Source organism: Oryctolagus cuniculus, chromosome 2, assembly GCF_964237555.1.
Source record: "Oryctolagus cuniculus chromosome 2, mOryCun1.1, whole genome shotgun sequence".
NCBI classification, from domain to species: Eukaryota; Metazoa; Chordata; class Mammalia; order Lagomorpha; family Leporidae; genus Oryctolagus; species Oryctolagus cuniculus.
The window spans coordinates 59896127-59913878 of record NC_091433.1 but is presented as its reverse complement, the minus strand read 5'-3'; positions in this window follow the sequence as shown (position 1 = coordinate 59913878).

Here is a 17752-nt window from a genome sequence, read left to right as displayed (position 1 = left end):
TTAGTAAGTGCTTTCTTTGCATGTCTGTCCTATTCACAACTCAGGATAAAACTTAATTGCCAGTGTACCAGTATTAATAGTTGGGACCTTGAAGAAGGGATTAGGACATAAAGGATCTGCCTTCATGGATGTGTTTAATGCCTTTATAAAAGGGAAGGCAGGAGTCAGTTCTCTTTTGCTCTTCCTTTTGCCATGTAAGAACAGAGTTTTCTTACCAAGTTTGTAGTGTCCAATGTCATATCTACAAGGTATAGGCTGAACACTTTTACCCAGAGTTTACAGTGTCCAATGTCCTATCTACAAGGTATGGATTGAATACTTCCTGGACGTCAAAACTGCCAGCACGTTAATCATAGATGTCCCAGTCTGCAAAATTGTAAAAACTATATTTCTGTCCTTTATAAACTACTCCCTTGCAGTATTCTTTGATAAAAGCAGAAATGGACTAACACATTAGATCACAGGTGCCATTTACTTAGAAAGAGGTGACCCTACAAAGCATCGATGTCCTATCTCCTTCTCTACCTTTTCCCTATCTTTAACCTACCCCTGCACTCCTCCTGGAGAATTAGACACAAAAAAAAACATGCCAAGCAAAAAAAATATGAGTTAATAGAAAAAGTATTAAATAAACATGGTCTTTGAATTTTTTCAGTTTTTTGTTACATTTTCATTATTAGTTTCCTTGAGTAAGTTTATTGCATAAAAATTATCTACTTCTCTAATTTGCAGATTCAGAGGACCAGAGGACATCAACTATCTAGTTATCATAACCAAAGTTACTCGTCGTTAATTTAGTTGATATTGACCAAATGTATGCTTTCTTTAAGTTTTAGTAATATAAAGAGAGCAGATTTCATGTATTTCATAGGTACAATTCTAAGAAGATAACCACACTTCTTTTTTCCCTCTCTCCTGCCCTCATTCCCTCTCCTTGCTTTCTTCCTTTTTTTCTTTAACTTTAGCAAACATAACTTTAATCCAATTATTTATTTATCCAGTCATCAACCAATGGACATCTGGGTTGATTCTGTATCTTAACTATTGTGAATTGAGCTGCAATAAACATAGCAGTACCGTACAGATAACTCTTTCACATTCTGATTTCATTTGGGTAGATTCCCAGGAGCAGAATGGCTCGGTCATATAGGAGATCTATTTTCAAATTTCTGAGGAATCTCCATGTTATCTTCCATGATGGTTGTACTAGTTTACATTCTCACCTACAGGGTATTTGGGTAACTTTTCCCCCACACCCACACAAGCATTTATAATTTTTTGATCTTGGATGATACCCATTCTAACTGAAGTGAAGAGAAACCTCATTGTGATTTTTATTTGCATTGCCTTGATGGCTGGTGATCCTGAACAAATGTTTCTTTCACAACTTTTACTGTCATTACTCAATACTCAACTGTTTGGTACTTAGGTTTCTATCAATGTATTAAATGTAAGCATAATGGAATAGAGTATTCTTTTCTTTAAAAATAAACATTTAGTACTGTGACAAAGCAATTGTTAAGAATTCATCCTAAGATTTATTTATTTTCTGAAATTAGTTTTCCATACATATTTTTAAACATACAATGGACATGGTATACTATGGAATTTTAATTGACTAGTACATTTAAAAGTAATAATAATAATATATTCAAGGGGACTGGCATTGTGGTGCAGCGGGTTAACACCCTGGCCTGAAGCACCACCATCCCATATGGGCGCCGAGACCCGGCTGCTCCACTACCAATCCAGCTCTCTGCTATGGCCTAGGAAAGCGGTAGAATATGGCCCAAGTCCTTGGGCCTCTGCACCCACATGAGATACCCGGAAGAAGCTCCTGCCTCCTGGCCTCAGATCAATGCAGCTCCAGATTTTGCTGCTGACTAGGGAGTGAATCAGTAGATGGAAGACCTCTCTCTCTCTCTCTCTCTCTCTGCCTTTCTACTCTCTGTGTAACTTTGCCTTTCAAATAAATAAGTAAATCTTTAAAAAATAATATATTCACGTGGTTTTTAAATATTCTGTCAGGTTTGGAAAACATAATTTAATTTTTTAAAGATTTGTTTATTTATTTGAAAGGCAGAGTTGCAAAAAGGGAGAAGGAGAGGGAAAGGCAGAGACAGAGAAAGAAAGTAATCTTCCATCTACTAGTTCAGTCCCCAGATGGTTGCAATGGCAGGAGTGGGGTTGCTCCAAAACCAAGAGCCAAGAGCTTCTTCTTGGTCTCCCACGTGGGTACAGGGGCCCAAGCACTTGAGCTATCCTTCATTGCTTTCCCAGGCACATGAGCAGGGACTGGATCAGAAATGGAGAAGCTGGGACTTGAACCAGCATCCATTTGGGATGCCGGCACTGTAGGCAGCAGCTTTGCCTGTTAAGCCACAGCGCTGACCCATAATTCAAATTTTGTAATTTAAAATATGTTCTGTGACCCAACAGGATTCAGAGACAGGGACTATGAGAAGTTCAAAATGTGAATCTAATCCACAGCTATTAAGCCAGAATATCCATTTTAACAAGATCCATTTAGGTGCTCATATTAACATCAAAGTTAGCCAAACTGTCCAAAGAAACCCCAACTATTTTACTGGGAGAAACTGAGTCAATGATGGCAGAATCTTCTATGAGGTCAGAAGGACATTAGTAAACATATAAAATTCAGTCAAAGTCAGGAAGTTAAGATGAAATGACAGAGGACAGGCATGTATAACAAGGAAACTAGAGCTGAGGATCAGACAACTTTAACATTCAAAGTGATGTGAGCTGAGGACATTTTCCTCTAGCTTAAGATGAGAACCACACAAATGGGAAAACTAAGAAAAGTTTTTAAATCCTAGGAAAGATAATTATTTTTTAAAAGTACATTTAAGAAGCACTTACAGATTGTCAATAATGTAATACTGTCAAAGTTGTAGACCAGAAGAGATCAGAATAAGAAAGCTTGCTATTATTCCACTTCACATTTTGGATTATGGGAATTCAACACTAAGCAAAATAAACAAAAGGTAAAAAACAAAAAGCAAAGGTGTAGTGTTAGGAGTAAAACATTGTGCTGGTTTGGTTTGGAGAACATATTTAGCTTTCTCTGGCTGGTCCAGAGTTAAATTCAAGAACCAAAAAGAGCAGCTGGCAGTCATTGACCAAGTCCTTTCTATGAAATGAGGATGCCAAATGCTGCAGAAGTGGAAGTTTGATTCCCCATGCTTTCGCTATCGAGGCTGTGGTCTGTGCTGTATTTTCATTTATGGTCTGGTCATTGTTAATTTTGTATTCAGTATCTGCAGTGGCACAGTGTCTCAGAGTACAGTACAGAATGTGCTGTTCTAGGAAGAGTGAAGGCCTAAACGATGAAATTAAAAAGTCAGGTTCGAATTATGAAGGCCTTCAGGAGCACACTAAAGAATATGAACTGCTCATTTTAACTACTTCTTAAATTTGATTGTTTAGAAAATGTTTTCTGTGCCAAATTAACCATCCAATTAGCTTCCTTATCTGAGTTCAAACGGTAATTACCATCTTGCCAATATCAATGTTTAAATTTAATTGCTGATAGACTTGAAAGTTTTACCTAAAGCATGTATTTCCAAATTCAGTGCTCAAGGCATATGTTCCATCTGCAAAATTATGTCCGTATTCTTAATTGAAACATGTCAAAGGTTGTGTCATGAAAAGACATGAGAAAAGAATTGAAATATAATCAGAGAAATTTATTTCTGAAACTCACCACTACCCCTAGATATGAAAAAAAAGTCTAAGTTCATTTTATCTAATTTCCATTTCAAAAGAGCCAGAAGTTTACAGGAACTCTTAATTGTGTGACAGAAATTTATTCCAAAGAAATGGAGGCCACAGGTGGCTTCAAGGAATGGAGTTTTCAACTCCTTTTTGTTAATTGGATGAGGCAATTTGGATAGAGGAAAATGCCGAAAAGAGCAAACCTTGCTCTGAACATTGCTTTTAACTACCATTTTTATTGCCATGGTAAAAATGTAAACTGTGATATAGCAATCTCTATAAAAGCAAATTAACAAGTTAGGACTTGGAAAGAGTCCTAGCACAGAACAGAGCTTCCAGGGGGACCTAGATTGTGTACCCCAGGATTCCAAAGCAAAAAAGTTCTTACTAAGGGACAAGTCAGAGGAAAGCTGTTACATCAGAATGCCATTGTGCAAAGCCAGAGTAGAGCGACCAAAAATGTAGAATTTTAATAAAATTCCAGATGCAACACCCATGTACCTAAATGACTGCAATGGTGTTATTTTACATTTTCAAGTAAAATATTAGTTTTCATTTCATTAAGCCACTTGAAAAATGTAATTCCCATTTAAATTGCAATTAACTTTGGAAAAAATAATCCAAAATATGCAATGCAAATTGGAAAGTTATTTTTATTTACATTATTTTAAACACTCTTTTATAGATTGGTAACTAAATATTATTATGTCTATAATACATCAATGCAAACCATATGCAAGCCTGCCTCCATAGCTCTTCAACAGAACACTGCAGGAGCTGGCAAGGAATTGGAATCATGTTGTTGAATACAGAGCCTTCTTCAGAATTTCTACTCTGGATGAACATGCACTTCTACCTAACCTAAAGGAAATAAATTATCCTTGCTAGTTTACAATTTTATACCATCTTAAAGAACTTGAGAAGCAACCAAAATATACTTAATATTAAAATGAAGAAAACATCCAGAGAAAGAACAATTAGAGTTAGGGTCTAAATATATTCTTGAAATTAGTGCAACAGTGAGGTAGATTTTTATTCATAGCCATTTTCTGAGGAGAGCGTGCAGCACTTCCTTCATAGTCTCAAAGGGACTATGTGACCCAAAATTTTGTCATACTAATCTAAAGGGCAAATAATGTTTACTGACATTTACAATGAAGCTTCAAAAGCACCCTACTAGAGATCAAGAGACCTGCCTCTAGCTGAGATCCATCCACTACCACTCTTATTATTCTTGGTCATGTAATTCCTCTGCTTTTGGCTTCAATTTTCTTATGTAATGGACATGGTGGTGAATACAAAAAGATATGTCATTAATTGTATTTGATTCACTCCTTGGCCTTTTATACCCATTATGAGTTGAATTCTGTCCCTCAGAAATATGTTAAAGTTCTAACTCCCAGGATCACAGAAAATGACCTTAGCTAGAAATGGTTTTTTAATAGCAGTAATACAGTTCAAATGAGGCCTTTAAGGTAACTTGTAATCTAAAAAGGGGAAATTTGTACACAGAGACAAGCACACAGGGATAACACCATGTGAAGGTGAAGGTGTAGGATTGATACATGTACAATCCAAGAAATGTTACATAAATATTGCTAGAAAACCATCAGCAACTACAATAAAGGAGATTAGATTCTCATTCAAAGCATTCCGAAGGATCAAACCTGCTGACATAACAATTTTAGATTTGCTGTTTAAGTCATCCAGTTTGTGGTACTGCTATGGCAACCTTAGCAAATTCAAACTACACCAGACAAATAGCTCTGACATAACCAATATTGTAATTGTGATGTAACATACAAGTGAGGAAGACATTGACCCCGGGTCTTCCTTCCCACACCCTCTGTGTGTTCTTCATGTTTGCTGACTCTTCTTTAGATTGTTTTGGATAATTCAATCAGGATTTCTGAGTCTGCCTATACTGTCCAGTAGTGAGACATTCCCTGAACTCTGAAGTAGTCAAAAGACTTCAGGGAAAATAAGATGTACTTGAATTACAGTGGATAACCTGACATACAGAAGAGAAGTTGCATTACAACAACTAACAGAGTCAGGTAGAAATATCTTTAAAAAGTTAAACATCTAAAAATTTGTAGTCAACTTCAAGTGTATACCATTGTTATATATTCTCTCGGTATTATTTGAGCAATGAATTCACCTACACAACACAGAATAATACACTGATAAAAATAGAGAAAACACTCCCTTTCCCACTCCCTGCAAGTGTCACCACTGACCCTGAAGCAGGGCAGCTAAACTGCTATTACACAGGTTGGGAACCTGAATTCGCCCTCCTGTGGCAGCCATGCTCCACTCATCAGCTCTGGGAGGACTTGTCTACAATTCAACACTGATTTCTAGCTGTGCTTCTGCTCCTGAAGACACAGTTTATTTTTTTTTCCTCAAGGACCATTACAGCCCAATTCCCTCAGACTAGCAATTTTACAGATTTCTTCTTGGTTATTGAACATCCCATCCATCTGTCTTTCTCTGGTAATTTTCTATGTACTGTCCTTTAGTGCCGTTTTGCAGCTTATCATTGCTCCCTGGAGCCTTATAGTCTGCTCCATAAAACCATCTTCCTTCTGTCCCGCCCTGGTGCCTCCAGCACCAGGACATGCCTCAGTGCCCTGCAGCTCACTGCATGCATTGCTGGTCTTCCAGCCCGCACTCATGGCCAGTGGCCCACTAGTGATTAGGACAGGCACATACCCAAACAATGTGGTCTTTAACCAGATATAGTTACAAAGATGCCTTTCTTATTTCTATGACTGGAGAAATAGCTTTAAAAATAATGCGAGTGACACCTTAAAATTTATGAAACAAATTTAAAGAATGAAATCAAATTTCTTATCAGAAAAGAGGTTAACTGATATGTCTTCAATGTTCTGTGTCATAAAAAATAATTCCATTTGATTTATTATCAAATCATGAAAATAATTAGCAATAAGAATAACTGATGCAAAAGAATTTTATGTCACTGATAAAGAATACACTTTATTAAAAGGGGAAGCAATTAGTGTTTTAAATAATGTTATAAATAAGGGAAACTACTGGAGCAGCTTTTATATAAGAATGATGACAGCAATAAGAAGATAGGGGAGTCTCTAGATTATACTGATTGTAAAAGAGTTCTGATATTCTAAGTGACAAGAACTGAGAGATGAGATCAATGTGACAGATTTCTTTTGTTTAGAGAAAACAATGGCATAACATACTTAAGGTAGTTTCATTACCAGTGAGTTTTGTTCCAAAAAGATTTTGAATATTTTGTACTTGTTTTCTTATTCTAAGGTTATTTATATTTGTGACAGTATTAAAGCCATTCCCTGAGTTCTCTCAGTTTGCTGGAAGTATTACAATAGCAGGTGGAGTACAAAATAAAGTAATAGCTATTCTTTGCTTCTTAATTTAAACAAAAGCCCTTATTTTTGTATGCATATAAAGCAGTGTGAGAATATTTTTGAGAGTTTTATTTTCCATCCAATTCAAGAGTTAAATACTGAATCATCTGAGGTAATTATAAAGATTGTATTATTTGGCTCAATTTTTTAGACCTTCCTATAATATAATTATATATCCACATCATGTATCACGTGTCTACCTTGGGATAAAGGTCACTTTCCCCTATACTGATACTGAACTTGTTCTTGTAACTTGCCTTAACCAATGAAGGAAAGCAGATATAATGTATGTCAGAACATGTCAGAGGTCTGAGTGTACCTACGTAGTTTCGGTTGCCCTCCTATAGATTCAGTCTGCCCCCATGAGAAAAGCACACCTCAGTTAGCCATTAGTCCCAAAGCGAGACAATGTGGCAAGGACCTTAGCCTGACCACATTCTGAAATAGAAGCTCTATCCTATGACCTAAAGACCTGTGAAAGAGAAATATTTCACAGTGCAAGTCACTGAAATATTAGAAATATTTGTTTCACACCATTATTGCAGCAGAAATCTGACTTCTGTATTAATCATGGCAATTTTACTCTCCTAGCTGGTGGCTGACTCATGCAGAAACACTATAACACTATTTTGGACTTCATACGAAGTGTTTACTGGTATGGGTGCAAGAAAAGCTTTTCCTTGCTAATAAAAAAGATTAACATTAGGATAAGATCTTTTATTTTGTTTGCATGGTCATCTAGCATCCAGTTTACTACCATGAACAGGTAAACCTGAATACAAAAGCTAAGACTGAAGATGATTTAGGAAATTAAAAAAGAAAAAAAACTGCCTTCAACAATGTTAAACAACTAAATTGATCAGTGTATTAAGTCTGGAAATGTCATGAGTTGGGACTCTGCAAGTTGCAACTAAAGCACATTAGCTGATACAATGATCAAGGAAATATTAGGCATATACATAAACACAAATTTGTGTTTAGTCCTACAGAACTGTCAGAAGTTGGTGAAGAATTTTCTGTAAAGGGCTTTGAGCACTACATACAGCTTCTACTACAACTATAGTAAGCAGACAATAGAAAAGTAAATTATATGAATGTGTTATAATAAAACTTCATTCACAAAAAAGATGGCAATGTTTGAATTTTTCCCACAGGATGTACTTTGTTGACCCTTGACTTCAGAAAGACTTAAGCTGTATCAAAAATAGGTAAGTAGTATATATTACAGAGATATTTTCTCTGGATGAAAAACATAGGCTATATGGGATATATATATATACTTATGGTTTTTTTTCTATGGACTTTCCTCAAAGAGGATTATACCTCATTATCTAAAATTACCTCCTGGGTGGGTATTTGGCACAATGGATAAGACACCACTTGGGACACTCAGATTTCATATCAGAACAGCCAGGTTCACATCCTGGCTCTATTTTCAATCCAGCTTCCTTCTAATGTATACCCTCGGAGTCAGCAGATGATAGCTCAAGTACAAGTGCTTGCCACCACATGGGAGACCTGCCTGGTTTCAGCATGGCCCAATTCAGGCTGTTGTGGGCTTTTGTGGAGTAAACCAGCAGGTAGAAGATTTTCTCTTTGTCTGACCTTGTCTCTGTGTCTCTTTAGCTTTTAAATAAAATATATGAAAATTAAAATTACAGATAACAAACAGATAGCAATTCAATAATTACCTGTCTTTTCAGTAAAAAATAAATAAATAAATCTTTGGCAGAGGAAGACATCTGTGTCTAACAATGAGGAAGTACACACACTCTGACACTAAACCTCATGCCAGATTGAAAATGAATGATAACACTTGCGACATAGTCACGTTGGAAACAAAGGGAAAAAAATCCTCCAGGAAAAAAAAAAAAAAAACACCAAGAATTAACAAATAAATGTTGTTAACTGAAGTAAACAAACAGACTGAAACAGAGCTTTGACTGATAACTTAACATCAAAAAGGGATATGTCTTGATTAGGTAGATATCCAAAGCCAGTGACGAGCGGGAAAAGCTAAGCCTCATAACCCCTAACTCCTACATAAGACTCCCTACAAAGGAAGTGGACTACGCTTGCTCCAAGTCTGTGGAACTCCTAAATCTGAGCAGAGGCAAACATAATGTCTTTCTGATAAGGAGCCATGTCATGTGATGACATGTCACAGCAGTGAAATGAATGGTCTAGAGCTATCCAACAACAGCACGCATGACTCCCAGATATGGAATACAGAACAAAACAACCTAATCTAAACCAAACAAAGTGTGATGCAATATTTGCATAGGTTGAAAGGAAGTAAAACTAATATTTTGTGTAGGAATACATACATATGTAGTAAAATAGTGTTTTTCAAAAACAGCACAAGACTAATAGCCAGTATATAATTCAGTGATTATTTGGAGAGAATAGGGAATGAAGCACATTTAGGGAAGCAAAACTTCAGGCTCCTAGCTTGGGTACTGATGTTGGCATGTTCAGTTTTAGACTGTGTTCTGTTATGTTAATACCTTATTCATTCTCTTTTACATGTGTCAAACACCTCATCAAAAATAATAAGAAAATAGGGGGAGGGAGGCAAGATGGCGGAATAGGAAGGGAGCACACTGATAGTCCTGGGAGAGATAGTTTAATAAAAGTGGAGATACTGCAGGTTCAAGGAAGAGTAGGGGAGGAAACAGCAGAAGAAACTCTTCCGGAACGCGTGATACACAGCGGACCTGCGTGGAGAGCGTGGGAGCCCACAGTTTGGGACACCAGCGGCAGACTCAACACACCAGCGCTGGAATGCAAGGTGAGCCGAACCTCAATAGCCCGAGACACCGGCAGGCAAGCGGAAAGAGGAGACTAGAGGGAACAACCCCCCGGGGGGGGGGGGGAGTTCACCAGGCTAAATGGAAGAGAGAGAGAGAGAGAAAAAAAAAAAGGTGACTGGTACGGACACGGGTTTCTCTCTCTCCGCTCACCTCTCAAGGGTGAGCAAGACAAAGAGCAGGCGCCATCTTGGACATACGTCATAAGCAGAGCGACCTCAGGTCTGCACCAGCCCTGAGCCTAGCAGAAAAACCTGACTCTGGGTGGGGCGAATTAACAGGAGATTAGGACCTAGTAAATTTGTGGTGCTACTGAACTGAGACTGTGAAAAAAGAGACGGTGGGGGAGAGAACTCACGGAATTCACGTGAGTACTCTCCAGAGACGCTACAATTCTGTAACTTTGGCAACCCAGTGGGAGACTGAAGGAGAATATGAGCCCACTCTAAGGGCAGAACAGATTCCCTGTGTGGTCCTTGAGAAAGAGCTTCCAATCTCTGGCTCCTGTGGGTATATCATTTGCCTGCTAACTACCTCCAACTTCATTCAGCTGTGCGGAATTACTTCCCTTTTGAATCAAAAAAAAAAAAAAAAAGAAAGAGAGAGAGAGAGATTTACCACGCCTAACCTGGGAGTGTCACCTTTGGCACACCAAACAGAGCTCTCAGGCCACACTCATCTCAAGCCCTAAGGCTCCATCAAAAACAGATAGTCCACTTAATCTAGAGTCATAGTATAACAAGAAAAGCACCACAGTGAAGAAAGCAAATATCTCCAATATGCCAATAACAAACGCAAAAACTGAGGTAATAAAAACAAGGAAGTCACCATGACGCCCTCAAATGAAAAAGACATCCCAATTCAAGATTATGAAGATGATGACATAGAAGAAATGCAAGAAGCAGATCTCAAAAAATTAAGAACATTAAGAAGTTCTCAAAAACAAATTGTTGAACTACAGAAATCCTTAATGGACAAGATAGAAAATCTCTCTCGTGAAAATGAAATATTAAGGAGGAATCAAAATGAAACGAAACAACTAGTACAACAGGAAACTGGGATAGTGACTGAAGTGAAGAATTCAATAGATCAAATGAAAAACACAATAGAGAGCCTTACAAACAGAATGGGTGAAGCAGAAGAGAGAATATCGGACTTAGAAGACAGAGAACAGGAAAGGATACAGTCAGACCAAAGAAAAGAAGAGGAAATTAGAAATCTAAAACATATTGTCGGGAATCTTCAGGATACTATTAAAAAACCCAACATTCGGGTTCTAGGAGTTCCTGAAGGCATGGAGAGGGAGAAAGGATTAGAAGGCCTTTTTAGTGAGATAGTAGCAGAAAATTTCCCAGGTTTGGAGAAGGACAGAGAAATCCTAGTACAGGAAGCTCACAGAACCCCTAATAAACACGACCAAAAGAGACCCTCACCACGACACGTTGTAATTAAACTCTCCACAGTGAAACATAAAGAAAAGATCCTAAAATGTGCAAGAGAGAAACGTCAGATTACTCTCAGAGGATCTCCAATCAGACTCACAGCTGACTTCTCATCAGAAACTCTACAAGCTAGGAGGGAATGGCGAGATATAGCCCAGGTACTAAGAGAGAACAACTGCCAGCCCAGAATATTATATCCTGCAAAGCTATCATTTGTGAATGAAGGTGAAATAAAGACTTTTCATAGCAAACAGAAATTGAAAGAATTTGTTGCCACTCGTCCAGCCCTGCAAAAGATGCTTAAAGATGTGTTACACACTGAAACACAGAAACACAGTCATCAATATGAAAGAAGGTAAAGGAAGGAAACCAAGGAAGGAAACCTCACAGCAAAAGATCACAGGGAATTCAAAGCATATATTAGAACTTATCTTTGGCAAATGGCAGGGCAAAGTTACCACTTATCATTAGTCACATTGAACGTTAATGGCCTGAACTGCCCAGTCAAAAGACACCGATTGGCTGATTGGGTTAAGGAACAAAACCCATCTATTTGCTGCTTACAAGAAACACATCTTCCAACAAAAATGCATGAAGACTGAAAGTGAAAGGCTGGAAAAAGATATACCATGCCAACAGAAATGAAAAAAGAGTGGGCGTAGCCATCTTAATATCAGACAACATAAACTTTACCACAAAAACTGTTAAGAGAGACAAAGAGGGACACTATATAATGATTAAGGGATCAATACAACAAGAAGATATAACAATTATCAATGTATATGCACCTAACTACAGGGCACCAGTTTATCTAAAAGATTTGTTAACAGACTTAAAGGGAGACTTAGACCCCAATACAATAGTACTGGGGGACTTCAATACTCCACTCTCAGAAATAGACAGATCAATAGGACAGAAGATCAACAAGGATACAGTAGATTTAAATGACACTATAGCCCAAATGGATCTAACAGATATATACAGAACTTTCAATCCTACAGCTAAAGATTTTGCATTCTTCTCAGCAGTACATGGAACCTTCTCTAGGATTGACCACATACTAGGCCATAAAGCAAGTCTCAGCAAATTCAAAAGAATTAGAATCATACCATGCAGCTTCTCAGACCATAAAGGAATGAAGTTGGAAATTAGCAACTCAGGAATCCCTAGAGCATATGCAAACACATGGAGATTGAACAACATGCTCCTGAATGAACAATGGGTCATAGAAGAAATCAAAAGAGAAATCAAAAACTTTCTGGAAGTAAATGAGGATAACAGCACAACATACCAAAACTTATGGGACGCAGCAAAAGCAGTGATAAGAGGAAAGTTTATATCAATAGGTGCCTACATCAAGAAACTGGAAAGGCACCAAATAGATGAGCTTTCAATTCACCTCAAGGATCTAGAAAACCTACAGCAAACCAGACCCAAATCTAGTAGGAGAAGAGAAATAATTAAAATCAGAGAAGAAATCAACAGGATTGAATCAAGAAAAACATTCCAAAAAATCAGCCAAACGAGGAGCTGGTTTTTTGAAAAAATAAACAAAATTGACACCCCATTGGCCCAACTAAATAAAAAAAAGAAGAGAAAAGACCCAAATCAATAAAATCAGAGATGAAAAAGGAAACGTAACAACAGACACCACAGAAATAAAAAGAATCATCAGAAATTACTACAATGACTTGTATGCCAGCAAACAGGGAAACCTATCAGAAATGGATAGATTCCTGGACACATGCAACCTACCTAAATTGAACCAGGAAGACATCAAAAACCTAAACAGACCCATAACTGAGACAGAAATTGAAACAGTAATAAAGGCCCTCCCAACAAAGAAAAGCCCAGGACCAGATGGATTCACTGCTGAATTCTACCAGACGTTTAAAGAAGAACTAACTCCAATTCTTCTCAAACTATTCAGAACAATCGAAGAAGAGGGAATCCTCCCAAATTCTTTCTATGAAGCCAGCATCACCTTAATTCCTAAGTCGGACAAAGATGCAGCACTGAAAGAGAATTACAGACCAATATCCCTGATGAACATAGATGCAAAAATCCTCAATAAAATTCTCGCCAATAGAATGCAACAACACATCAGAAAGATCATCCACCCAGACCAAGTGGGATTTATCCCTGGTATGCAGGGATGGTTTAATGTGCTCAAGACAATCAATGTGATACACCACATTAACAGACTGCAGAAGAAAAACCATATGATTATCTCAATAGATGCCGAGAAAGCATTTGATAAAATACAATACCCGTTCATGATGAAAACTCTAAGCAAACTGGGTTTGGAAGGAACATTCCTCAATACAATCAAAGCAATCTATGAAAAACCCACAGCCAACATCCTATTGAATGGGGAAAAGTTGGAAGCATTTCCACTGAGGTCTGGTACCAGACAGGGATGTCCACTCTCACCACTGCTATTCAATATAGTTCTGGAGGTTCTAGCCAGAGCTATTAGGCAAGAAAAAGAAATTAAAGGGATACAAATTGGGAAGGAAGAACTCAAACGATCCCTCTTTGCAGATGACAAGATTCTTTAAAAAAAATTACACACACACAAAAAAAAATAAGAAGAAGAAGAAAATAACTGAAAAAATTTCAAAAATAAAAATGATTGTTAGGTTTATTGAATAAATTTATTAGTTATGAATAGCAAGAGAACTAAAATTTGTAACAGTGACAATTAAAAATGACTCTAGTTTCACCATCTGAAAAGTTTTCTTTTAAACATTTTATTTTTTTTAAGATTTATTTTTTTATTTTTTTTAACTTTATTTTATGAATATAAATTTCCAAAGTACGACTTATGGATTACAATGGCTTCCCCCCCATACCGTCCTTCCCACCCACAACCCTCCCCTTTCCCACTCCCTCTCCCGTTCCATTCACATCAAGATTCATTTTCGATTATCTTAATATACAGTAGATCAGCTTAGTATACATTAAGTAAGGATTTCAACAGTTTGCTCCCACACAGAAACATAAAGTGAAAAATAATAGATGATTTTTTTAAATGATGATGAAATCAGATCAGACCTATTGTCATGTTTAACCCCAGTGAGAGTCAAGTTGGGAATTGATAATTTCTTTTTTTTTTTGTTTTTACACAGAAGATCAGTTTAGTATGCATTAAGTAAAGATTTCAACAGTTTGCACCCCCATAGAAACACAAAGTGAAATATATTGTTTGAGCACTCGTTATAGCATTAAATCTCAATGCACAGCACATTAAGGACAGAGATCCTACATGAGGAGTAAGTGCACAGTGACTCCTGTTGTTGACTTTACCAATTGACACTCCTGTCTATGGCATCAGTAATCTCCCTATGCTCCAGTCTTGAGTTTCCAAGGCTATGGAAGCCCTCTGAGTTCTCCGACTCTTATCTTGTTTAGACAAGGTCATAGTCAAATAGGAGGTTCTCTCCTCCCTTCAGAGAAAGGTACCTCCTTCTTTGATGACCTGTTCTTTCCACTGGGATCTCACTCACAGAGATCTTTTGCCAAAGTGTCTTGGCTTTCTATGCCTGAAATACTCTCATGGGCTTTTCAGCCAGATCCGAATGCCTTTAGGGCTGATTCTGAGGCCAGAGTGCTATTTAGGACATCTGCCATTCTATGAGTCTGCTGAGTATCTCACTTCCCATGTTGGATCACTCTCCCCTTTATTTATTCTATCGGTTAGTGTTAGCAGGTACTAGACTTGTTTATGTGCTCCCTTTGACTCTTAGTCCTTTCATTATGATCAATTGTGAACTGAAATTGATCACTTGGAGTAGTGAGATGGCATTGGTACATGCCACCTTGATGGCATTGAATTGGAATCCCCTGGTATGTTTCTAACTCTACCATTTGGGGCAAGTCAGCTTGAGCATGTCCCAAATTATACATCTTTTCCTCTCTTATTCCCACTCTTATGTTTAACAGGGATCACATTTCAGTTAATTTTCAACACTTAAGAATAACTGTATATTAATTACAGAATTAAACCAGTCATATTAAGTAGAACAGACAAAAAAACTACTAAGAGGGATAATGTATTAAGTTGTTCATTAACAGTCAGGGCCATGCTGATCAAGTCACCGTTTCCCATAGTGTCCATTTCACTTCAGGAGGTTTCCTTTTTGGTGTTCAGTCAGTTGTCACCGATCAGGGAGAACATATGGTATTTGTCCCTTTGGGACTGGCTTATTTCACTCAGCATGATGTGTTCCAGATTCCTCCATTTTGTTGCAAATGACTGGATTTCGTTGTTTCTTACTGCGGTATAGTATTCTAAAGAGTACATATCCCATAATTTCTTTATCCAGTCTACCGTTGATGGGCATTTAGGTTGGTTCTAGGTCTTAGCTATTGTGAATTGAGCTGCAATAAACATTAGGGTGCAGACCGCTTGTTTGTTTGCCAATTTCATTTCCTTTGGGTAAATTCCAAGGAGTGGGATGGCTGGGTCGAACGGTAGGGTTATCTGCAGGTTTCTGAGGAATCTCCAGACTGACTTCCATAGTGGCTTGACCAGTTTGCATTCCCACCAACAGTGGGTTAGTGTCCCTTTTTCTCCACATCCTCGCCAGCATCTGTTGTTGGTATATTTCTGCATGTGAGCCATTTTAAAATAAATGGTTAAAGATAGTAAGTGTTATCTTTTCTTATTTTTAAATTACATACATTCTAAGTTAAAAGCCAAAGGATAAATAAATAAATCTGGAAAGTCAAGATATAGAAAACTTAATTGATGCTTTTGCACCAAGAACTACTTACAACATAAAGCTTCCATTCACTTCTTTGGGAAATATATGCCCAGGTGAGGGTTTAATCACTTGACGTATTATACAAGTAGGATATTTCTGCCTCACTTAAAGCCAAACAAACTAAGCTAAGAAGCCATATTGTGACAGAAAGCAAAGCAAAATATTTAAATTATATTTCTTTTCATCTGTATTCTCACTCCCCAGGATGCCAGACCCTCCGAATATTATGTGTTGTGACATTCTGTGCACAATGTTTGAAGTTTTTACTTTACTCATTTGAAACTGGATTTCTAGGCAGCTTTTCATCCTGAAAACACTATTGTTTTTGCTTGTGTTTTGTTTCTTCATTGCTGTCTACCTGTTATTCTGCGATTGTTAGGCACATACAATTTATTCCTGTCTTAATTCCTTAGGGCTTTTGTTTTGAGATCACAATGGATAGATTCAATTAGAAGACTAAAACTAGCCTATCTTTTCCTTCTCTGAATCATCAATTAACAAAGAAAACTATTGACTTTTTCACTCTGAGCTTGTGTCCCCAGAGGAATCATTCTATTTCTGCTTTTTATCCCTCATTTGTTTTTCATATTTTGGGTCTCTTTCCTTTGATATAATGCCTATGTTTGGTTTTGTATTTTTTGCTGTTATTTTTCTTAACATTCTATCAACCACTGTTGTCTTTTTTCTCATTCCTACTAAGCCTGTCACACTTGGTAAATTCACCTTCAAGAAACTGCTGAATCACCATACTCTTCTAATACTCTGTTTTTGTTTCCTGCTTTAGTGATCTTCATTTAGCATTAATTTAGGAGCCTTCAGAGAAAAACAGATGTTTGTACATTTTGCTGCATGAATATATATTATAAACCACTGGGAAATACCAATATTTTAAACATAAAAAACTGAAACTTAGAATTCTAGCAGTCATAGAACATGTAACATCAACTAGAATTGAATGTCTATTTAAAGCTTACCTAGACCCCATGTAGAAATCTAGAAAAAGAAATGATAGCTAGCAGATTTCCTCATTCTTATCCAACCCTGTTTCATTGTTTCAGCAAAAGATTTTCAGAATTCTGTAATTCCCATTAGGGTTTGTTTTGATCAGCTCCCCTTGAAAACTGGTGCTCATAGAAAATGCTTCATAAGTAATAATTGGGATCATCATTGTAATAATAACACCAAGCATAGTGACCACCACTATCAGTATCTGATATACTGTGCAGTTCCTAAAACTGTGAGGCACTGTGAAATAGAAATTAGAAGTACAAAATTCCATCATTCTCTATTCCTCTATGCCACATCTTTATCTCTACTACACTACCTTTCTCTCTTCTCCTTTTGAAAAAAAATAAAACTAGTGTGACTTCAGGAAAACTAGGATGACTTCATTCCAGGTTTATCCAGGGCACCCCCAGTTTAAATCCTTTATACATAATTATTAACAAATCTTTGATTCATTTTTATAAGTTTTCTAGTTTGGGGATATTGTACTTTATTTAAATCCAACAAGAGTAGATCCTACCTTTGTGAAACTACTGAAATGTTCACAAATTCTATTACAATATAGACATCCATAAATGAAGATA